This window comes from Dendrobates tinctorius, unplaced genomic scaffold (genome assembly GCF_039654945.1).
Source record: "Dendrobates tinctorius isolate UK_male_01 unplaced genomic scaffold, ASM3965494v1 ptg000127l, whole genome shotgun sequence".
Lineage (NCBI taxonomy): Eukaryota > Metazoa > Chordata > Amphibia > Anura > Dendrobatidae > Dendrobates > Dendrobates tinctorius.
In genome coordinates this window covers 11,455,037-11,481,063 of record NW_027361795.1, presented here as the reverse complement: position 1 = coordinate 11,481,063, position 26,027 = coordinate 11,455,037, and the positions used below count along the sequence as shown (strand labels likewise).

Here is a 26,027-nt window from a genome sequence, read left to right as displayed (position 1 = left end):
CTGGGAAATTTGCAAGACTCTGCACAATTCTCTCATCACCTTGCCCATAAAAGGTGTCCCCTGGTCGGTCAGGATCTCCTTCGGCAAACCCGTCCGGGAAAACACATGGACCAGCTCACGGGCTATACTCTTCGCGGAGGAGTTTCTCAGGGGAATGGCCTCAGGATAGCGTGTGGCATAGTCCAGGATGACTAATATATACTGATGGCCCCGAGCTGATTTAACTAAGGGACCGACCAAGTCCATGGCAATTCTCTCAAATGGCACCTCAATAATGGGCAGTGGCACAAGAGGGTTCCGAAAATGAGATGTGGGGGCAGTTAACTGACATGTCGGGCAGGACCTGCAATAGTTTACTATTTCCCGGTGACACCCAGGCCAATAGAACCTCTGTACAATCCGTTCCTGGGTTTTTTCCACCCCCAGGTGTCCCCCCAAGATGTGTGAATGGGCCATGTCCAACACTTTTCGTCTATAGGGGCCTGGTACTATTAACTGCTCTGCCACCTCCTCCCTTATTTTCGTGACCCGGTACAACAATTCCCCACTCAACATAAAATGGGGAAACCTTGTGTCTGCTCCCGGCTCTTGTGCAACCCCATTAATGACGGTGACATTGTTAAAGGCTTCCCTTAGTGTGGGGTCCCTATGCTGGGCAGTCCCAAAATTCTCCCCGGCCACCCCTAACTCCGGGATGTCAGGTACAGGGGATCCTTCCTCTTCATCCCCAACAAGGACACATAAAGGAAACTCGTCTGCCTCTGGTGGTGGCGATACCTCAGTGGGGTGGATTGGTTCCCTGCTCTTGCTAGCACACTCAGAACCCATCCCCCACAGATCCCAAAACAGACAGAAATCCCGGCCAATAATTATGGGATGCAACAAGTCTCGAACAACGCCAACTTCATGCGACTCAGTGCCATGCGCCGTTTCAATCTTCACCCTAGCCATAGGGTAGTCCTTTGCATCGCCATGTATGCACCGAACACCAATCTTTTTACCCGGGAGTAGGTTTAGAGGAAAACTGGCCCTCACAAGGGTCACCAAGATCCCGGAGTCCAGAAGCGCCATTACTGCTCGACCGTTCACCTTCACGGGACACGCTTGTGGCCCCTTGTTAGGTAGTGAGTTCACACTGCAAGCTGGATATGCGTAGTATGAACAACGGCGTCCCATGCTGCAGTCCATCTGCTCGGTGGTCTGGGGACAATGGGCCGCTATATGTCCTGGCCCATGACACTTCCAGCAAATAACACCCGAGGGGACCTTGGGCACCGCCTCCCCCGCCCCTTTTGACCTTGGACGCACCACCCCTTTTTGTGACTCCGCCCCCTGCTGGGACCCCCAATACGGAATCGGCTGCTTCCCCAAGGAACCTTCCATCCCCTGATATCTCTCAACCAGCCCAACCAGTTCATCAGCATTTTGGGGATCACCCTGGGCAACCCAAGTCTGTAGAGGTCTCGGCAGGGAATGCACAAACCAATCCATCACAACTCGCTCTACCATCTGTGCAGGGGAAGCCGACTCTGGCTGCAGCCATTTCTGGACCAGGTGCAACAGGTCAAACATTTGGGAGCGCGGGGGTTTGTCCCGGTGATAGGCCCAACGATGAACTCTCTGTGCCCTGGTAGTCATTGTTACCCCCAAGCGGACGAGAATTTCCGCTTTTAATTTGGGATACTCTCTGGCATCTTGTACCGTCAGGTCAAAGTACGCCTTCTAGGGCTCCCCCGTTAGGTATGGGGCCAGTACCTCCGCCCACCGCTCTGGCTGAAGTTTTTCCCTCTCAGCCCTCCTTTCAAACACCGTCAGGGATGCCTCAACATCATCCTCAGGGGTCATTTTTTGTAATGCGCGTCTTACCGCCTTCTCGACGTCGGTGGCATCAGCCCGACCTGGGGTTGGGGCGCTCGTCCTGCCCTCCTGGATGGCGGTTGCCAGAAGCTGCATCTGCTGCCGTTGTTCCTGCTGGCTCTGCTGGAACTGCTGCCGCTGCTCCTGTTGGCTTTGCTGGATCTGCTGTAACAACAGCTTGTTGGTTTCCTGCTGCAGTGCCTGGGACTGGACCAGGTGTTTCAGCAGGTCCTCCATGATTCCTGGCAGTGCTTGTTGCCCCGCTGCAAACTTCACCCAGGACATGCAGCAACTGTCTCAAGTCTCTGCTGGGACCGCTGCCCGCACATGTACCACCAATTGTAGGGATGTGACTCACTCAGGTGCAGCGGGAGACAATCAGGAGACAGGTTCTTCCAAAGTTCATGAGGTTTATTTCTGTCATAAACCATAAAACAGCGTTTCACCAAAAATAGCCTCTAGCTTAGGCAAACAAAACATAAATGTCCGTGGTTGCAGACTCAGACCGCGAGTCTCAGCACATGCTGGGAGGTGTAGTCCTCCCCACATACAGCTCCCTGGTTCAGGAGCAGGCCACATTATAAGGCTGTAGCCACACCCACGAACCCAGCAGCTGACTGGTCACCTGACTGTGACCTCACCACAGGTCCTTCAAACAACAACAATAATAATATCTGGTACGATTTACTTATGCCTTACACTATAGAGACAAGCCATTTATGAGACACATATCTCCCATCAATTACACGACCCTTAGCCCTGCCACAATATTATATTATATATATATATATATATATATATATATATATACATATATATATACATACACACACACACCGTATTTTTCGGACCATAAGACGCACTTTTTTCCCCAAAAAATTTTGGGGGAAAGTGGGGGGTGCGTCTTATGGTCGAAATATACTTACCTCCGGAGGCTGGTGCGGGTGCCGCGGGGCTCTGTAGTGCGGTGGTGGCAGCGAGCTGTGCTCCGGTGCAGAGGTAGCGGCTCTCTGTGCTTCAGTGCAGGGGCAGCGGCGTCTCCGCCAACATTTCCTCCAAGCACAGAGGCCCCCGCACATCCCTTGCTGGCCGCCGCCATGTTGCGGGGGCCTCCGGGAACATGGACGCCGGGAAGATGGCCGCCGGTCCGGGGACGGGGCATGCGCAGGTTCAGATCTCGTCCCGAGATCTCGGGGGGACGAGATCTCGTTGCCGAGATTTGAATCTCGTCCCCCGAGATCTCGGGACGAGATCTGAACCTGCACATGCGCGGTCCCCGGACCGGCTGCCATCTTCCCGGCGTCCATGTTCCCGGAGGCCACCGCAACATGGCGGCGGCCAGCAAGGGATGTGCGGGGGCCTCCGGGCTTGGAGGAAATGCCGGCGGAGCCGCCGCCGCCCCTGCACAAGAGCATAGAGAGCCGCCACCCTCACCCCACAGAGCCCACCTGCTCCAGCCCCAGCACAGCTGCCCCAGCACAGCTGCCCCAGCACAGCACAGCCCAGCTGTCCCAGCACCAGCACAGCTGCCCCAGCTCGAGCACAGCAGCCCCAGCACAGCTGCCGCAGCCCAGCTGCCCCAGCACAGCCCACCTGCCCCAGCAGAGCCCACCTGCCCCAGCACAGCCCAGCCCAGCTGCCCCAGTAACAGCTCAGCTGCTCCAGCACAACCAACCTGCCCCAGCACAGAGCCACCACCGCACAAACCTGGACCACTGAATGACCCCTGTGACAACTCCTCCACCTGTGCCGGATCCCTTCCCAGGTAAGCTGAATTCGGACTGTAAGACGGACCCCCATTTGAGACATTATTTTTTTCCCCATTTTCCTTCTGAAAATTGGAGTGCGTCTTATGGTCCGGTGCGTCTTATAGTCCGAAAAATACGGTATGTGTGTCTCAATGACGTGTGTGTGTATATATATATATATATATATATATTCTATGTGTATATATCCATTTTTTCTATTCTTTATTAAATCTGTCAGTGTGATTTTACTATACCGCGCACTGAATTGCCGGCTTTTCTAAAAGACACCGGGTGCGTATTTCTCGCAAGTCCCACATTTGGTCCGTGTGAAATGCGTTTTTTTTGCGCACCTATAGACTTGCATTGGCGTACTACGGGCGTAGTACACTGACAATCGCAGCATGCTGCGATTGGCACGGACCGTAAAATACACGCGAGAAATATACGGCTGATGGGAGCTACCCCATAGAGAATCATTGGTCCGTGTGCAATGCGTGGTTTTTACGCCTCTCACTCGTCCGTATTTCTCTCTAGTGTGACCCCGGCCTAAGGCCGCTATTTGGCCGTGAATGGCCATGGCAAACATCAAGACTACACGATCATAATCTCTGAGTGCCTATAGTCTTAAAAAGGGAGCCCCCCAAACTCTGTTAACTATTTAGACGCTGTAGTCACTATTGACAGCAGCATCTAAGGGGTTAATAAGCCATAGTTGGTGCCAAAACCAATCAAGGATGATAAAGCAAGGTGTCAGGCATTGTAAGTTTGCCTGTTGATTCTGTACTGCACTACCCTCTCTGTGTATGACTCATCGCCTGTGATCTGACTACTCTCTGCTCGCCCCTCTTGAACCTTGCAGCAATCTCTGTGTATGACTCATTGGCTACGTCCTGACTATCCTCCCTGTCTATGCCCCTTGGTAACTTTGTCTCGTAGTTACCCTGCTAGGAGTTCTCTTGCAGTTCCTAGCTCTCTGGAGTTTAGGCCACGCCCCTAGCAGTCACGTGCTTCAGGTCCTGCTGTTCTGAAGTACGCATCTACTCGGCTGCTGCCCGCTCCACAGGTATCTTTGAGCACAGTTCGCTTACTCAGGACACGCGCACTGGCTCAGTGAGCAAGTTCATTGCGGTATTCCTGACAAAGGGTTTAGCAAATGACACTTAGCTGAAAAAATGCAGGATCAGGCAGCAGACAGAAATCCTCAGTAAGCAAAGAAAGGAGTATCACCGGCAGTCACTGAGAGAAGTCTGCTCGCTTATGTAGTCCCAGTCACTACCACCACTCCTCCAATTATCTTCTGCAGCTGTTGGGTTAACATCATGTTGACTAGCACCACTACCAGCAGTATCCACCAGAGGGAGCCTTGCCTCAAAAGTCGGATCAAGAGAGCTTACAACAGGTATGTTCTTCTGTGAAACTCTCCAGCTTTCAGAGAAAACATAGTTAGAATAGTCAGCCAGGAACTACAAGGGAGAGACCTGACTAGTCAGACACCGGTCAGCTTCTACCTGCAGGTGACTGACAGGCCTCTCCGTATGTTCATACATGAGAGAGATCTGTCAATCGCCTATAGTCCCCTTGTGCTGCAATACCAGCTCAGACCCAACAAGGCCTGGACTTGACAAGGCTAATATCAGGTTCCTGACAGCGCCAGCGTGCAGCCTCCGCTGAGCAGGGACTCACCCGTACTGTAGGGGCCCCAGGGACCAGAATAGCCGGAAAGTACAGATGCACAGGACCCGAACGCTGAAACTTTAGCAAGCAAGCACAGGACCTACGGTCATGTGACAGCAAGGGGGCGGGGCTTAGCGTCCTGCTTGTAGAGATGGTAGAAAACTCAGAGTCGGGCAAAACGGAGGTCATACACAGTACGGGCAACCGAGGTACAGAATCGTGAGTCAGAGAATAGTCAGGCGTAGCAGAGGGTCACACACGGGATGGAGGCAGAAGCACCAGAGGAGCTTTCACAGGGAGGTCAGGACAAAGCCAGGGGGTCATACACGGGACGGACACACAAGTACAAAATCAGAATCCAAGAGATGTAAACCGAGGCCAAACCATATCATACACCAAACAATCGTACCAGGACAGGCGAGAGCACAAACAGAGCAGGGTCGGGCACACTCAAACTAGGAGTATAAACGACAGGGGAGGGTCCTCACCTGAAGCTATAAAAACCCTCCCCAGACCCAGAAGGAGGATCTACCAATTAACCCCTACACCGCCTGCCCAGCATTCTGAATAAACCATGACAGCTAAAGGTGACTTGTGGCATCTGACAACAAGTCTGATCACATCAGGTCAGCACCAGGAATAGCTGATCGTTGGGAGTGCCTGGTGTCGCACACCCACTGATCTGATAATGATGACCTATCCAAAGGATGGGCCATCAATATAGATGTACTGGACTAGTGGCTTGTTTTTCCAGAACGTCTCACAGACTCTTGATCGGACTAAGATTTTGGAATTTGGAGGTCAAATCAACTTGGAGATGCTCTGACCAAGTTGACTAGCCATCACAATTTGATCCTCTGCAAAGTTGCTCAGATTCTTATAATTGCTAAATTTTTCAATGCTTCCAACACATCAATTGCAAGTAAACTGTCTTTTCCATTGCTACCTAATTTATCCCACCTATTGACAGAAGCCATTGGAACAAGATGCTAATATTGCTTATCTCTTTTGTCAGTGGTTTTACAATTCAAGAAGCTTTCAGTAGTCTAGAGTCCCCAAAAGTTGACGAAGAAAGGACAACTGATGAACCAGTGCCTTGAGAGTGGGCACCCAAGACTCACTGATCTGTGTGGGGAATTATGTCTGGTATGATCACACAGAAAAGCAATTAAAGCCCAAATTTTTGAAAAAGGTGTGAGGACAAACAGTGCATCACAGCTTGTTGCATATGAGGCAGCAAATACATATCAGGCATGTGGTTTTAGTATTGTGGCTAATCGGTGTATATACACTCTACTGTGTCTTACACATGCTATATACAAACAGCGTACATTTGTTCCATTGCATAAAAAAGTAGGATCAAAGCTTAAACTAAGGATGCTGTTAAGAGCCTTTGTGCAAATGCTATTTTTACTAGGCTGTCAAATATGCTTCTAAATTATTTATAGAAATGTGCTTTCTGTAGCTTCTGATGGAGAGAAAATCCACAGACTTGACGTGTTTGGGAATGTGTGGTGCAGATTTCTTTTTTTTGAGGAATCACTGCTTCGCCTGGTACAACAACAATTCAGTGGGTTATGGAACCTGTCAAACATCATTTATTCTGTAAACCAGACAATAACATACATTTAGGTACAGAAATATTTGGACAGTGACCGAATCGTCGTGAATTGGGCTCTGCATGCCACTATTTTTGATTAAAAATGAGACAACGGAAATGAAATTGAAATATAGACTTTCATGTTTTATTAAAGGTAATCTGTCACCCTTTTTTTTGGCTTGCAGCTGCCGGCATAGACATTGGGGGCTTACCTACAGCATTCGGTAATGCTGTAGATAAGCCTCCGAATGTAACCTGAAAGATAAGAAAAACGAGTTAGATTATACTCACCGGGGTGAGTGGTCCAGTCCGGTGGGTGTTGCTGTCCGGTCCGACGCCTCCCTTCTTCATGCGATGACGTCCTCTTCTCCTGTCCTGTAATGGCTGCGGCGCAAGCGCAATGCTGTGCCCTGTTGACGGCAGAGCCGAATTCTGCAGTGCGCAGGCGCCGGCCCTCTCCCGACACCTGCGCACTGCAGGACTCTGCTCTGCCCTCAACAGGGCAGAGCAGTGCGCTTGCGCTGCAGCCATTACTGGACGGGAGAAGAGGACGTCATCGCATGAAGAAGGGAGGTGCCGGACTGGATGGCGACACCCATCGGACCGGACTGCCTACCCTGGTGAGTATAAGATAACGTGTTTTTCTTATCTTTCAGGTTACAACAGAGGCTTATCTACAGCATTACAGAATGCTGTAGGTAAGCCCCCGATGTCTATGCCGGCAGCAGCAAGCCAAAAAAAGGGTGACAGATTACCTTTAAAGGGCTTTAACAAAAATATCCTCTGAAACGTTTACGAATTGCAATTATTTTTCTTCAAATTCTTCTGATTTCAAAGGGTCAAAAATAATTAAATTTACCTTAAATAAAGTGTTCATTTTTAACACTTTGTAGGCAATGACTGCTTGAAGTCTGGAAATATGTAAAATATATTCTCAATGGAGATTGAGATCTGGAGATTGACTTGGCCATTGCATAATACTCCACTTCTTTGTTTTAATCCCTTTACCCCCAACGGTGGTTTGCACGTTAATGACCAAGCCAATTTTTACAATTCTGACCACTGTCCCTTTATGAGGTAATAACTCTGGAATGCTTCCATGGATCCCGGTGACTCTGACATTGTTTTTCTCGTGACATATTGTACTTCATGTTAGTGGTAAAATTTCATTGATATAACTTGCATTTATTTGTGAAAAAAATGGAAATTTGTTTAAAATTTCACAATTTTCCAACTTTGAATTTTCATGCCCTAAAATCACAGAGATATGGCACACCAAATACTTAATAAGTAACATTTCCTACATGTCTACTTTACATCAGCACAATTTTGGAACCAAAATTTTTTTGGTTAGGAAGTTATAAGGGTTAAAAGTTGACAAGCGATTTCTCATTTTTACAACACCATTTTTTTTTTTAGGGACCACATCACATTTGAAGTCACTTTGAGGGGTCTATATGATAGAAAATACCCAAAAGTGACACCATTCTAACAAATGCACCACTCAACGTGCTCAAAACCACATTCAATAAGTTTATTAACCCTTGAGGTGCTTCACAGGAATTTTTTGAATGTTTAAAAAAAATGAACATTTAACCTTTTTTACAAAAAAATTACTTCAGGTCCATTTTTTTATTTTACCAAGGGTAACAGGAGAAATTGGACTGCAAAAGCTATTGTGCAATTTGTCCTGAGTACGCTGATACCTGATATGTGGGGGGGAACCACTGTTTCGGCGCAAGGCATAGCTCGTAATGGAAGTAGCGCCGTCTGACTTTTTCAACGCAAAATTAGCTGGAATTGTGATCGGGCACCATGTCGTGTTTGGAGAGCCCCTGATGTCACTGAACAGTGGAAACCCCTATAAGTAACCCCTTTTAGGAAACTATACCCCCCAGGGAACTTATCTAGATGAGTGGTGAGAACTTTGAACCCTTAAGGGCTTCACAGAAGTTTATAAAGTACAGCCATAAAATTAAAAAATCATATTTTTTCACAAAAATGATCTTTTCACCCCCAACTTTTATTTTCCCCAGGGAAACAAGACCCCAAAAGTTATTGTGCCATTTGTCCTGATTATGCTGATACCCCATATGTGGGGGTAAACCACTGTTTGGGTGCATGGCAGAGCTCGGAAAGGGAATGAGTGCCGTTTGACTTTAACGCAGAATTGGCTGGACGCTATGTCGCGTTTGGAGAGCCCCTGATGTGCCTGAACAGTGGAAACCCCCCACAAGTGACCCCATTTTGGAAACTAGACCCCCCAAGGAACTTATCTAGATATGTGGTGAGCACTTTGAACCCCCAAGTGCTTCACAGACGTTTATAATGCCCGGGCGTGAAAATATAAAAATCATATTTTTTTCCACAAACATGATCTTTTAGTCCCCAATTTTTTTATTTTCCCAAGGGTAACAGGAGAAATTGGACTCCAAAAGTTGTTGTGCAATTTGTCCTGAGTAGGCTGATACCCCATATGTGGGGGTAAACCACTGTTTGGGCGATTGGCAGAGCTTGGAAGGGAAAGAGCACCGTTTGACTTTTTCAACGCAGAATTGGCTGGAATTGAGATCAGACGTCATGTTGCGTTTGGAGAGCCCCTGATGTGCCCAAACAGTGGAAACCCCCCAATTTTAACTCCAACCCTAACCCATACACACCCCTAATCCCAACTCTAACTCTAGCCCTAACCCTAACGTGAAAATGGAAATAAATACATTTTTTTTATTTTATTATTTTTCCCTAACTAAGGGGGTGATAAAGGGGTGTTTGATTTACTAGTTATAGCGGGGTTTTATGTTTGGCAGCTGTCATACGCTAAAAGACGTTTTTTATTGCAAAAAATTATTTTTGCATCACCACATTTTGAGAGCTATAATTTTTCCATGTTTTGACACACAGAGTCATGTGAGGTCTTATTTTTTGCGGGACGAGTTGACGTTTTTATTGGTACCATTTTCGGGCACGTGACATTTTTTGATCACTTTTTATTCCGATTTTTGGGACGCAGAATGAACAAAAACCAGCGTTTCATGAATTTCTTTTGGGGGGGTGCGTTTACACCGTTCCGCGTGCGATAAAATTGATAAAGCGGTTCTATTCTTCGGGTCAGTACGCTTACAGAGATACCTTATTTAGGTCTTATTTTATGTTTTGTCGGTTTTATGCAATGAAAACTATTTTATATAAAAAATAATTATTTTGCATCGCTTTATTCTGCGAGCTATAACTTTTTTATTTTTTCGCTGATGATGCTGTGTGGCGGCTCGTTTTTTGCGGGACAAGATGACATTTTCAGCGGTACCATGGATATTTATATGCGTCTTTTTGATCGCGCGTTATTACACTTTTTGTTTGGCGGTATAATAAATCATTTTTTGCTTCGTTTATTTTTATTTTTTAAGGGGTTCGCTAAAGGGGTTAACTAATGGGACAGTTTTATAGGGCGGGTCGTTACGGACGCGGCGATACCTAATATGTGTACTTTTATTGTTGTGTTTTTTTTTATTTCCAAAAAATGGATTTATTTGGGGGAATATTTTTTTTTTTTTTCTAATTTATTTGGCGATTTTTTATTTATTTATTTTAACACTTTTTATTTTTTTTTTTAACTTTATTAAATAGTCCCAGGTGGGACATCACTGTCCTGTGACAGATCGCTGATCTGTCACATCACAGGTCACTGTGACAGATCAGCGATCTGTCACAGGCAGTGCAGAAGGCTTCCTCATGCCTGCGCTTTGCAGGCACTGAGGAAGCCAGCTTCCTGCACTTGTGTGAAGTTGGCACCCCATGTTCTCAAAAGATGAATAAAAATACACCATTTGTTTGTGCTGCGTTTGTGCCGCAAAAATGAACGTTTGCGCCGCTTTGGTTCCAGAGATATTGCGCGTTATATTTTTATGAAGCTCCGCCCACTTTCCACCCCATGTTCTTAAATTTTAAAAATGAATACACCATTTGTTTGTGCTGCGTTTGTGCTGGTTTGTGCCGCAAAAATGAACGTTTGCACCGCTTTGGTTTCCGAGATATTGTGCGCTCAATTTGCTGAAACTCCACCCACTTTCCACCCCATGTTCTTAAATTTTAAAAATGAATACACCATTCGTTTGTGCTGCGTTTGTGCTGGTTTGTGCCGCAAAAATGAACGTTTGCGCCGCTTTGGTTCCAGAGATATTGCGCGTTATATTTTTATGAAGCTCCGCCCACTTTCCACCCCATGTTCTTAAATTTTAAAAATGAATACACCATTTGTTTGTGCTGCGTTTGTGCTGGTTTGTGCCGCAAAAATGAACGTTTGCACCGCTTTGGTTTCCGAGATATTGTGCGCTCAATTTGCTGAAACTCCACCCACTTTCCACCCCATGTTCTTAAATTTTAAAAATGAATACACCATTCGTTTGTGCTGCGTTTGTGCTGGTTTGTGCCGCAAAAATGAACGTTTGCGCCGCTTTGGTTCCAGAGATATTGGGCGTTATATTTTTATGAAGCTCCGCCCACTTTCCACCCCATGTTCTTAAATTTTAAAAATGAATACACCATTTGTTTGTGCTGCGTTTGTGCTGGTTTGTGCCGCAAAAATGAACGTTTGCACCGCTTTGGTTTCCGAGATATTGTGCGCTCAATTTGCTGAAACTCCACCCACTTTACACCCCATGTTCTTAAATTTTAAAAATGAATACACCATTCGTTTGTGCTGCGTTTGTGCTGGTTTGTGCCGCAAAAATGAACGTTTGCGCCGCTTTGGTTCCAGAGATATTGCGCGTTATATTTTTATGAAGCTCCGCCCACTTTCCACCCCATGTTCTTAAATTTTAAAAATGAATACACCATTTGTTTGTGCTGCGTTTGTGCTGGTTTGTGCCGCAAAAATGAACGTTTGCACCGCTTTGGTTTCCGAGATATTGTTTGCTTCTGCAGTTTCTTCTACGGACCAGGTAAGAACATCTGTGGACTGCTGGTGCCCTATTTACATTCTGCCACTACCAGCTGTAACCCTAGGGCCCCCACCCTAGTCAGGTTGGAGACAGGAGTGAGACTAGGGAAATGGTGGTCGGGTGGATTGCCAGTGCGGGTGTGAAGTCTGACGGTCTAGTTAGGGTTGCAGCGTAGGGAATCTAGATCGGCGGGGGCACCAGTGGTCCGCACCTGGTCTCAACGTTATTAAATTATTGTATATATTTTCTGTTGTGGTTTCTCAGCCAGAGGTGTGTCTGACTTTTCAGCTGCAGTCTTATTGGTTATTTTTGTCACTTGAGTGTTGGCTGTCCTCTCCCTGCTGACGTCACCTTGCAGGGAGGGTTTTAGGACCCAGTGGCTCCCATAGTTCCATCTGGGCCTGCTGAGGGGTTTTGTTTCTTTTTTTTATATTACCCAGCAGGCCTAACACATTGTTTAGCCAAATTACGTTGCACTATAAAAAGAATTCCAGGGAAAAAAAAGATTGTGATTACTTTTGACGTTGGCCAGTTTATGTAAAGTGACTGTCATCTTCTATGAAAATCTTTGCATAAATATGCAATGACCGTAGACATCACCACTTTGTGTGTGATGGCTTTGGATTGCAGTGTGAATATGGCTGGGTTAACATTACATTTGGGCATACTGGGCATACGCTCCATTCATTTCTATGATCTGGCTGGGGTCCGCAAGTGACCCTAGTTGGCTCATTTTTGCTCCATATGTGGTTTTCTTGCTGGACTCAAAACCGTGGTAGACCATGATTTTGTGTCTGGCTCAAAACAAAAGTATTGTTATTTTAATATAGCTGTCCAACTAAACAGGACCTTCAGAGCTTAATAAATCTTTGCAAATCAAACACAGATAAAAATGGAATTACCAATAACAGATGAAACTTTGTAGACAGCAGAACTGTTTAAAGAACCATGAAACGGTTTCATCATAATGGGAAATCCACATTAACAAAATGTTAACAGAATAAAAAAATATTGGTAAGGCATATTTTAGGTTATTTTAAACATACACTTTAAGCACCAAAACAACCTTAGAGGAAAGCATTACTAACACTTTGTTTGGTGCCAGGATAGTTTTAAACTTTCCACAACAATCTTGGAGCCTGTGACTTGCCGCGGGACTCATGATGAGACAGATTCTCCACATATTCACTCCTCCTTTGTAAATATTACAACATGGGGTTGTATCTTGGTCTTTGCAGAGGCTGTTGTAATAAAGTCACACAGGTCATCATATTTCTCCCAGCCATTACATTTTCTTCTACAATAGGCAACATAATGACCAAGAGACATATTGCCAGTTCCTGGAATGAAGGCAACAACCCCTCGTAGCACAAATGAATGACTGTCCAGATGTATGTTCACAGGTATTTCGGACAGTGTATACTGTGTTTCTGCACTTATTTCAATACAAAGTACTTGTCCAGTGGTGCAGCTGTGCGTGACCGAACCACTGCAAAGGAATTTCAATGAAGATGCATCCTGAATTTTCAAGCCATCTGGACACTCTTGAGGTGACTTTAATGGCTTTAGACATTTTGAAACATTTAGGTGTAGCCCATCTTCCAATGCTAGCTGAAGTTTACTAAGTCCATTAGTTTCTAAAATATGTATATTGATTGGCAGAAGAGGGATTGCTCTTGAATTAGCTATATTTCTATTGCAGTACACAGAAGAACACTGTGTTTTAATTATTACACTTGGTACCTGTCTCATTGTCATTGAGATTATGTGTGCAACATTACATTCAGCATTGACCTGCCTCACACCTGACTTCAGCTGAACATATTCAAATATTCCAGACAGTATTTTAGCCCTCATTGCATAAACTTCCTTTCCAACTCCCTTTGTCACAATTGTCTGCACCAATTCAAAAATTTCAACGGTGTTTTCTTTGATGACATAATTGCAAAATAATCCACTGTCCCAGAATGCACAACAAAGACACTGGCAAAATGAATCAAATGCACAGGTATTAATGATACTTATAAGCTTTTTGTTTACTTGTATTGGTTTTTTAGCTAGATGGTTACCATTTTTCAAAATGCTCACCTTTTTTTTTCGGTTAAATTTTGTGTCCATGTGCAGCAACTCGGAACATGGGGTTAGGTAGGACAATCTCTTTTTTGGAGGAATACTGAGACCTTTCCAATTTTCAACAGGCTGCTCCTGCAAGCTACTTTCATCACCCAATTTTATGTGAACTTGTGAATCCTCCTCACAGTTGCTGTTTTTTTGCCCATTCTCTTGGCTCATATTTTCACTGCTTTCGGTTTTCTTTATGGGAGCTGAGGAAAGTCTCATTTTGCCTTCCATAAATTCAAGGTGACGAATTACAAATCGGTCGGTTCTAATAGGGAGACATTCATGTTTAAAGAGTCCATTTTTTATGTTCTTAAATTCAGCCTCAACATTTGCAGAACTTGCTGTCATGTTCACACTTTTAAAGTGTGGAACCATTATGGCTGTCCAAAGTGGAAGGTAACATGCCATTCTTAAAAGATTTGGAACAAGTTCTGGAAGGAAATGTAAATTGTCTCGGTCACCATGATTTGCTGCAAGCATCTTACTCCTTTCACAAATTTCTGTTGCCCATATTTTCAGGTCTGTTTGGCATGGTTGAATTGGCTCATCCTCTTGTTCTTTCATCTCTACTCCATAGTCATCTTCAGTGACAGTGGGTAAAACACGTCCCTCTGCAATCCGTCTCTTCAGTTGAACTTTGCTAGTCTCTGATAAAACTGGTGTGCCTCTGTCATCATTCCCTTCTGATTCACTAAAAGCAACAACTGAAATTGAATGAATGAGTTCTCTCGCATCATCAAGTGATGTAGACTGTAGAAGTTGTGCCATTGCTCTGAGATAGAATTCCCTTACTCTGTTTCCAGCTTGCCTCAGACATTCCCATCGGCTAATAAGCTTGATACAGTGCGCAACATCAATTCTAATAAAGCAAGGTGGTAGTTTTGATGCAACATTCCTGGTCAACACTCCAAAACACTGATTTATATATGTCTTCAAGTCGGGGTAAGGAGTGAAAGCCTTAACTAGAGCTCCAAGCAAAGCGAGGGAGAAATCACAAACTGCTTCCTTTGGAACAGTAGCACCTGCTTGTTTCCATTCAGTCAGCCATTGTGCTATAGAATTAACAGTATGGCTCTCAGAAAGCATCTGCACTACTGGGATATGATCTCCACTCGAACACAAAACCCCTTGGTACAAAAAGATGTGTGCAGAAATGCCAACAGGTCTTTTTAGTTTTCTCACTACTGAACCTGTTGCATCAAAACTTACATAGGAACCCAAGTTCTTTGACTTTATTTGGTAGACTTGCATCTGAGACTGGGTCCAGTAATGGCAAAAAAATTTATCTAGACCAATGTTGTGTATGCTTCCAGTCTGAGGAACACTGTATTTCAGGAGATGTAATGAAAGAATTGGGTCCTTGTGCATTAACTCTCTTTCGCCAATCTCTTGCTTGGCTTTTCTTAACGTTGCTAGATTTGGTAGATGGCTAGGCTCAGGGTCACCAACATCCATAACTTTATAAGCCTCAGCTGCTCGCCATACATGTGCTTGTTTTCGTCCTTCCCAGAGTTCTTTTGACAACCTTTTTCTTAAATCTCCTGATAATTTACGTTTTGATTTTCCTGTGTGGAGACTGTCATCAATATTGCAGATCATACACTTAAGCACTACTGGCTTAGCAATCTCTGGTATTTCTTCAACTTTTATGGATAGTTGTGCATCACACTCTGTGCAGCACCCTGTTATATCTATGTAGTTAGATACAACATTTGGATAAACCTTTGCCCTCCTGAATTTAAGTGTGCACGATGACTTGATATTTTTCCAGATCTCCTCATTCAATATGTGAGTCCATGTACCAGGTTTTAAGATTGTGTATTCTCTTTTATCAGCATACATAGATTTGTCATTGTAAATTACTTTTTCAGGCCAAATTTTGATCCAGCTCTGAAAAGAAAGACTGAACTCAAACTGAATGTCATAGCACTGAACTGATGAATGACTCTCTGTTCCTTCTGAGCTCTCACTGTTGGAAGGTTGTTTTGGGATATTTGTAACATCTTTGTACAGACCAAGGGCTTCCCATACATTGTGCCGATTTGTCTTTACAAACGTGTAAAGGTTTTTTGGTGACATTTTGTTATTTAATTTTTGACACAAGTCTACCCATACTTTTTCTGAGGGGAATGCTATTGCCTGTCCTGTAATAATTTTTTCATGTGAAGAACAGATGACATTTATAATGTCATCATAGTCACAGGCTGGCTTCCTGGGCATCTGATCAAAACAAAAAATGTTTTTATTAGTTTTACATGCAGTGTATTATATGGAAAATAATTGATTACATAATTTTTAATAGTTAAGATACAGTGGTCCCTCAACATACAATGGTAATTAGTTCCAGGTGAATCATCGTATGTTAAAACCATACTGGAGCAGCAGGTGATGCTGCATTCAACAGAGTCCTTCATATGTTGAAATGATCGTATGTTGGGGCCATTGTATGTGTTGAGGGATCACTGTACTGAGATTAAATAATCCTATTCTTAGCATGCTCACTTCTCTCTACTTTTACAGATGAAAAGTGTATTGTGTATCTCTGCCTCTCCCATAGTAATAAATGGTGGGGGCGTGCCTGCCACAGCAAAGCCCTGTGGTTGGCAGTCACTCTGCACAGGGCGGTGATTGCTCCATGCAGGGGAGCACTGAGGGCCACTGCAGGAGATTGCAGGGGGTCCCAGTGGTCAGTACCAAACCCCCCCCCCCGGGGGGTGGGATAGGGGATAAGTTTTGCAGCAGAGTACTCTTTTAATGGGTTAAAGCATTACTGTAATTACAAACAACTTGATGTGTTGGAGAACTACAACCCCCAGCATACCCGGACAGCCTTTGACTGTCCGGTCATGCTGGGAGTTGTAGTTTTGCAACACCTGCAGGCACCCTGCTTGGGAAACACTGTTGTAGACAGATAAAAGTACAACTCCATGATTGAACTAAAGTTTCTTTGCTCAGGTAATAGCTTTGCAGAAATCTACCAAGACAGTTTAGCACATTTTCAGTTCAAATAAGTAAATACACTTGATTTACCCTGGGAGTCTCTCAGCTAGTAGTCAAATTGTTAGGCCTTTCCCCAAGTTACAGTGTGTGGGGGAGGGGCATCACAAGCAGGAAATCGAAATGAAGTATGGGGTCTAGTAAGGAACAATTTATACATTTTTTTATTATAAAATTGCTATGGCTAGCCGGTGTTTTTCATTTCTTTTTATCTCCCTTTATCCATATATCAGTTACAGTGATTTGAGGCACAAACTCAGTGCGAGATACAGCACAAACGAATGATGTATTTATTTATTTTTAAAATTTGAGAACATGGGGTGGAAAGTGGGTGGAGTTACAGCAAATTGAGCGCACAATATCTCGTAAACCAAAGCGGCACAAACGTTAATAAACCAAAGCGGCACAAACGGTTTTTTTTGCAGCGCAAACCAGCACAAACGCAGCACAAATGAATGGTGTATTCATTTTTAAAATTTAAGAACATGGGGTGGAAAGTGGGTGGAGTTTCAGCAAATTGAGCGCACAATATCTCGGAAACCAAAGCGGTGCAAACGTTCATTTTTGCGGCACAAACCAGCACAAACGCAGCACAAACAAATGGTGTATTCATTTTTAAAATTTAAGAACATGGGGTGGAAAGTGGGCGGAGCTTCATAAAAATATAACGCGCAATATCTCTGGAACCAAAGCGGCGCAAACGTTCATTTTTGCGGCACAAACCAGCACAAACGCAGCACAAACGAATGGTGTATTCATTTTTAAAATTTAAGAACATGGGGTGGAAAGTGGGTGGAGTTTCAGCAAATTGAGCGCACAATATCTCGGAAACCAAAGCGGTGCAAACGTTCATTTTTGCGGCACAAACCAGCACAAACGCAGCACAAACAAATGGTGTATTCATTTTTAAAATTTAAGAACATGGGGTGGAAAGTGGGCAGAGCTTCATAAAAATATAACGCGCAATATCTCTGGAACCAAAGCGGCGCAAACGTTCATTTTTGCGGCACAAACCAGCACAAACGCAGCACAAACAAATGGTGTATTTTTATTCATCTTTTGAGAACATGGGGTGCCAACTTCACTCAGGTGCTTCCTGCAGGCCCCCAAATCCAAGATGGCGACGGGGGCCTTCAGGAAAGGAGCCCCCCGCAGCAGCGCTGCACATTGCGCTGCCGTGGGGGGCTCAGGGAAGCAAGGAGGGAGCCCCCCCGCCGATGCTTCCCTTTAACCCCCGGTACACCGCGATCATGTTTGATGTTTTGACGTTTTTATTGGTACCATTTTCGGGCAATTGACATTTTTTGATTGCTTTTTATTCCAATTTTTGTGGCGCAGAAAGAATAAAAACCAGCAATTCATGAATTTCTTTTTTGGGGAGAGGCGCTTATAACGTTCTACGTGTGGTAAAATTGATAAAGCAGTTTTATTCTTTGGGTTAGTACGATGACAGCGATACCTCATTGATGTCATTTTTTTATGTTTTGGCACTTTTATACAATAAAAACAATTTTATATAAAAAATAATTATTTTTGCATCGCTTTATTCTGCGAGCTATAACTTTTTGATTTTTTTCACTGATGACGCTGTATGGCAGCTCATTTTTTGAGGGACAAGATGACATTTTCAGCGGTACCACGTTTATTTATATCCGTCTTTTTGATCGCGTGTTATTGCACTTTTTGTTCGGTGGTATGATGATAAAGCATTGTTTTTTTGCCTTTTTTTGCAGGGGCTCACTAAAGGGGTGAACTAGTGGGACAGTTTTATAGGGCGGGTCGTTACGGATGCGGCAATACTAAATATGTGTACTTTTGTTTTTTTTATTTACAAAAAAAAGAACTTATAAGCGAATTTTTTTAATATATTTAGGAATTTTTTAAAAATTATTTTTACACATGATTTTTCTTTTTACCTTATTATATTGTCCCAGTGTGGGACATTACTATATAAAGTCAGATTGCTGATCTGACACTTTGCAGTGCACTGTGTCAGATCAGCGATCTGACAGGCACTGCAGGCGGCTTCTCAGTGCCTGCGGCCATCTTGGATCCGGGGGCCTGCAGGGAGGAGGTCCTCAGAACAACGTGAGCACATCGCGTTGTTCCGTGGGTCTTAGGGAAGCACGCCCCCTCCCTGCGTGATTCTTCCCTGTGCCACCGGAACGCTGCTATCATGTTTGATTGCAGTGTGTCGGGGTTTAATGTGCCAGGGGCGGTCCGTGACCGCTCCTGGCACATAGTGCCAGGTGTCAGCTGTGATAATCAGCTGACACCCGGCCGCAATCAGCTGCGCTCCCCTCGTAAGCGCAGCTGATCGCTATGATGTACTATCCCGTCCATGGGCATATGGGCCCAGGGCACATGGATGGGATAGTATGTCAAATGTCAGAAAAGGGTTAAAAAACTTCTGGGTTGCTTTCATAGTATTTTTTAGGTCATTGTCCACTTGCACCTTTGAAGCGCCATCAAATCAACCTTGCTGCATTTGTTTAAACCTGAGCAGAGAGGATCGCCCTGTACACTTCAGAATTCATTCGGCTTCTTCTGTCTTCAGTTACATCATTAATAAACACCAGTGACCCAGTGCCATTAGAAGTCATGCATGCACATGCCATCACAATGCCGCCAGCATGTTTTACAGAGGATGTGGTATGCTTTGGATTATAAACTCTTTCAAGTCTTCTCCATACTTTCTTCTCACCATCATTCTGGTACAAGTTGTTCTTAGCTTCCTCTGTCCAAAGAATGCTTCTCCAGAACTGGGCTGGCTTCTTTAAATATTTTAGGACAAAGTCTAATATGGCCTTTCTACTTTTAAGGCTGATTAATGGTTTGCACCTTGGTGAACCCTTGGTGAATGGTTTGCACCTTGTTTGGTGAACCCTCTGCATTTGCAGTTACAAATTCTTCTTTAGGGTAGACTTAGATCCTTAAACACCTACTTCCTACTACCAACAGGTGGCGCTATAGAGTTCAAGTCCTCTTTTTCTCTGAAGAGGCAATTTGCATATTACTTCCTGGAGAGTTTTCTTCACTTGGGTTGATGTTGTGAAGGGGTTTTTCTTCACCATGGAAAGGATTTTGTGATCATCCACCATTGTCGTCTTCCGTGGATGTCCAGGCCTTTTTGAGTTCCCAATCTCATCAGGGCACTCTTTTTAATAGAATGTACCAAACTCTTGGTTTGGCCATTCCTAACATTTCTGCATTCTCTGTGCTGGATTTCTTCTTTTTTTCAACCTAATGATGGTCCATTCCAAAAGCAAATGACACACCTGGAATCAGCTTCAGACCTTTTACCTGTTTAACTGATGATGCATTAACAAGGGCATATCCCATGCAGCCCAGTAAAAAAAGTTTGAGATAACTGACCAATTACTTTTGATCTCTTTAAAAAGAGGCAGCTAGATATTAAAGAACTGTAACTCCTAAACCCTTACTCAATTAGGATGTGAATACCCTCATATTGAAGCTAAAAGTCTGTAATTTAAGCCAGTTTTGATTATATAACTATATCTTGTATATGAATAAAATAACAATATTTGCGCTATGAGTACCTTCCTTGGTGATGACAAGGGAAATAATGCGTATATTAAATGGGATCAGAATATTAGTAAAAAAGAGCTACTATGTAAAAAAAAAAGAAAGAATTTATCTGCAAAAAAAACCCTACAAGTGGTGGGAAATCCACAATAAGACTTATAGTGCACTAATTTCGCTAGTTGATATAGGGTAGAACGTGGATGAACAAGTAGCTTAGTCAGTGGTGGTGGAGTCAATTTACCAGATAATCTACAGGAGCGCTGTCCCGGCCGGCGACATGCACTCCCTAAGCCTCTTTTCTCCGGCGGCGCGCGAATGTGAGTACCTCGCGATGGAGACCTGCGGCGTAGCTGAAGGCCAACAGGACCTGTTACCGGCCGGGACAGCACCCCTGAAGATTATCTGATATTCAAGTGGCTGCAATTCCTTATTAAGGAAGAGAATCCACTAAAGATCCCCTAAGGAACATGGAACATAGAAATGGCTCCTGCATCATCTATATGTAAGGTAAATTGACTCCACCATCACTGTTTAAACTATTTGTTCATCCACTTTCTACCCTATATCAACTAGTGAAATCAGTGCACTATAAGTAACATAGTAACATAGTTTTGAAGGCTGATGGAAGACCTTATGTCCATCTAGTTAAGCCTATTTTCAGTGCAGCTGTTCTGCATTGTTGATCCTGGGGAAGGCAAAAAACCCACAGAGTAGAAGCCAATTTTCTCCATAGGGAAAAAAATTCCTTCCCCTAAGCTGGGTCAACCATCTACCTATAATATTAGGTTATTCGTAACCTTCTATACTGTTACTCAGTATTATTATTATTGTGGATTTCCCACCACTTTTAGGTTTTTTTTTGCAGATAAATTCTTTCCTTGTTTTTGATATAGTAGCGCTCTTTCACTAATATTGTAATCCCATTTATTATATGCATTATTTCCCTAGTCATCACCAAGGAAGGTACTCATAGCGCAAATATTGTTATTTTATTTATGATTTTTACTCGTCAACTGTGTGGTGTTGTCTTATTTGCTATGGTTACCTTCCTCACTAGCGCCTTATAATATTTTATATTGATATATATCTTGAATATGGCAAACATCTAAACTGCCAAAATCTGTATCACTGTCCAAATATTTTAGGACCTAACTGTAGGTAGTTTTCTGTTACTAATAATAATAATTTATTATACAGTGTACATATTTTCTTATTTATAACAGTGACTCATCTATTTTTGCTGAGCAATATACATTTCAGGGAGCAACTGACAAGACCAGGATTTGAATGGTCTTGTGGAGCTCATCTGCATTACCACTGTATTGACAGCCATATCTACAGAGTGAATGTGCTTAACTAGTTATTTGTTTTTTCTGTCCAGGTGGGGATAAGTGAAATTACTACTAATGGTCTTAAAACAAACATATTGTTTCATCTGAAGAGAGGTGAATACCAGTCATAAGTGGCAAGCCATGTTCCTCTGCCTCAGAGCACATGACCTTATTCACACTGGGAAAATCTGCATATCACAACCATAAAATCTTTATAATAAATATAGCTTGATTCAGCTCCTAATGAGATGGTTTTGCAGTTATATAATTAGCATAAGGCCGGAGTCACACTAGCGACAAAAACGGACGAGTGCAATGCGATAAAAAAAAAATCGCATTGCAATCGTCCCAATGTTAATCTATGGGGCAGCTCCATCAGCCGATTTGTCCTTGGCCATTTTCCTTGGGCCGAGACAATTGCAGCATGCTGCGATTGTCACCGATTATCGGATCGGCCAATGCATGTCTATGGGTGCGATAAAAAAATGAGAATACAAACGCACCACAAGTGTGACTTGCGAGAAAATGGCACCCGGTGTCCTTTAACAAAAGCGGGCAATTCATTTTGCAATACAGTAAAATCACACTGACATGATTAATTAAGAATCGAAAGAATAGATATATACACATAGAATATATATATATATATATATATATAGTATAAATAAATATATATATATATATATATATATACAGAATATATATATATATATGTATATATATATATATATACATACACAGTACAGACCAAAAGTTTGGACACACCTTCTCATTCAGAGAGTTTTCTTTATTTTCATGACTATGAAAATTGTAGATTCACTCTGAAGGCATCAAAACTATGAATTAACACATGTGGAATTATATAATTAACAAAAAAGTGTGAAACAACTGAAAATATGTCTTATACTCTAGGTTCTTCAAAGTAGCCACCTTTTGCTTTGATTACTGCTTTGCACACTTGGCATTCTCTTGATGAGCTTCAAGAGGTAGTCACCGGAAATGGTCTTCCAACAGTCTTGAAGGAGTTCCCAGAGATGCTTAGCACTTGTTGGCCCTTTTGCCTTCACTCTGCGGTCCAGCTCACCCCAAACAATCTCGATTGGGTTCAGGTCTGGTGACTGTGGAGGCCAGGTCATCTGGCGTAGCACCCCATCACTCCCCTTCTTGGTCAAATAGCCCTTACACAGCCTGGAGGTGTGTTTGGGGTCATTGTCCTGTTGAAAAATAAATGATGGTCCAACTAAACACAAACCGGATGGAATAGCATGCCGCTGCAAGATGCTGTGATAGCCATGCTGGTTCAGTATGCCTTCAATTTTGAATAAATCCCCAACAGTGTCACCAGCAAAGCACCCCCACACCATCACACCTCCTCCTCCATGCTTCACGGTGGGAATCAGGCATGTAGTGTCCATCCGTTCACCTTTTCTGCATGGCACAAAGACACGGTAGTTGGAACCAAAGATCTCAAATTTGAACTCATCAGACCAAAGCACAGATTTCCACTGGTCTAATGTCCATTCCTTGTGTTCTTTAGCCCAAACAAGTCTCTTCTGCTTGTTGCCTGTCCTTAGCAGTGGTTTCCTAGCAGCTATTTTACCATGAAGACCTGCTGCACAAATCTCCTCTTAACAGTTGTTGTAGAGATGTGTCTGCTGCTAGAACTCTGTGTGGCATTGACCTGGTCTCTAATCTGAGCTGCTGTTAACCTGCGATTTCTGAGGCTGGTGACTCGGATAAACTTATCCTCCGCAGCAGAGGTGACTCTTGGTCTTCCTTTCCTGGGGCGGTCCTCATGTGAGCCAGTTTCTTTGTAGCGCTTGATGGTTTTTGCCACTGCACTTGGGGACACTTTCAAAGTTTTCCCAATTTTTCAGACTGACTGACGTTCACTTCTTAAAGTAATGATGGCCACTCGTTTTTCTTCTTTGCTTTTTTCTTGCCATAATACAAATTCTAACAGTCTATTCAGTAGGACTATCGGATGTATCCACCAGACTTCTGCACAACACAACTGATGGTCCCAACCCCATTTATAAGACAAGAAATCCCACTTATTAAACATGACAGGGCACACCTGTGAAGTGAAAACCATTTCCGGTGACTACCTCTTGAAGCTCATCAAGAGAATGCCAAAAGTGTGCAAAGCAGTAATCAAAGCAAAAAGTGGCTACTTTGAAGAACCTAGAATATAAGACATACAGTGGGGAAAAAAAGTATTTAGTCAGTCAGCAATAGTGCAAGTTCCACCACTTAAAAAGATGAGAGGCGTCTGTAATTTACATCATAGGTAGACCTCAACTATGGGAGACAAACTGAGAAAAAAAAAACAGAAAATCACATTGTCTGTTTTTGTTTCATTTATTTGCATATTATGGTGGAAAATAAGTATTTGGTCAGAAACAAGCAATCAAGATTTCTGGCTCTCACAGACCTGTAACTTCTTCTTTAAGAGTCTCCTCTTTCCTCCACTCATTACCTGTAGTAATGGCACCTGTTTAAACTTGTTATCAGTATAAAAAGACACCTGTGCACACCCTCAAACAGTCTGACTCCAAACTCCACTATGGTGAAGACCAAAGAGCTGTCAAAGGACACCAGAAACAAAATTGTAGCCCTGCACCAGGCTGGGAAGACTGAATCTGCAATAGCCAACCAGCTTGGAGTGAAGAAATCAACTGTGGGAGCAATAATTAGAAAATGGAAGACATACAAGACCACTGATAATCTCCCTCGATCTGGTGCTCCACGCAAAATCCCACCCCGTGAGGTCAGAATGATCACAAGAACGGTGAGCAAAAATCCCAGAACCACGCGGGGGGACCTAGTGAATGAACTGCAGAGAGCTGGGACCAATGTAACAAGGCCTACCATAAGTAACACACTATGCCACCATGGACTCAGATCCTGCAGTGCCAGACGTGTCCCACTGCTTAAGCCTGTACATGTCCGGGCCCGTCTGAAGTTTGCTAGAGAGCATTTGGATGATCCAGAGGAGTTTTGGGAGAATGTCCTATGGTCTGATGAAACCAAACTGGAACTGTTTGGTAGAAACACAACTTGTCGTGTTTGGAGGAAAAAGAATACTGAGTTGCATCCACCAAACACCATACCTACTGTAAAGCATGGTGGTGGAAACATCATGCTTTGGGGCTGTTTCTCTGCAAAGGGGCCAGGACGACTGATCCGGGTACATGAAAGAATGAATGGGGCCATGTATCGTGAGATTTTGAGTGCAAACCTCCTTCCATCAGCAAGGGCATTGAAGATGAAACGTGGCTGGGTCTTTCAACATGACAATGATCCAAAGCACACCGCCAGGGCAACGAAGGAGTGGCTTCGTAAGAAGCATTTCAAGGTCCTGGAGTGGCCTAGCCAGTCTCCAGATCTCAACCCTATAGAAAACCTTTGGAGGGAGTTGAAAGTCCGTGTTGCCAAGCGAAAAGCCAAAAACATCACTGCTCTAGAGGAGATCTGCATGGAGGAATGGGCCAACATACCAACAACAGTGTGTGGCAACCTTGTGAAGACTTACAGAAAACATTTGACCTCTGTCATTGCCAACAAAGGATATATCACAAAGTATTGAGATGAAATTTTGTTTCTGACCAAATACTTATTTTCCACCATAATATGCAAATAAAATGAAAAAAAAACAGACAATGTGATTTTCTGGATTTTTTTTTCTCAGTTTGTCTCCCATAGTTGAGGTCTACCTATGATGTAAATTACAGACGCCTCTCATCTTTTTAAGTGGTGGAACTTGCACTATTGCTGACTGACTAAATACTTTTTTTTCCCCACTGTATATATGTATTGTATGTGTCTATATCTACTCTTTCGCTTGTGTTTTAACCTGTCATTGGGCTCCATTATATGTCTATTTTGCAAGCCTCCGATAAAATCTCGACAGATGGATGTCACGCAGATGTCAAACGGACGCTCAGATGCGAGAAAATCGCATCCTCGCATTCCAATCGGATGACAGATGGATCACTGTTCATGAAACATTTGTGCGATTGTGGTCCGTCAAAATTGGAACGATTTTTTTTACGTTGTGTGTGACTCCAGCCTAAAACTATAAAACATTGCTAGAACACAGTATACAGATATGTGCACTCGTTAAATATTTGCAGCAGATTTTTCTGCACCAAAAAACAGAATATTAGTTGGAATGTGAATTTTTGACGTGTTTGACACATTTTCTTACATGCAT

At 43.5% G+C, this 26,027-nt stretch overlaps 1 protein-coding gene across 2 annotated transcripts in view; it reads right to left on the bottom strand.

Moving 5' to 3' along the window:
* LOC141047419 (platelet-activating factor acetylhydrolase 2, cytoplasmic-like) overlaps positions 1-26,027 on the bottom strand; it is a 94,035-nt gene that overhangs the window by 34,971 nt on the left and 33,037 nt on the right. The window lies entirely within an intron of this gene.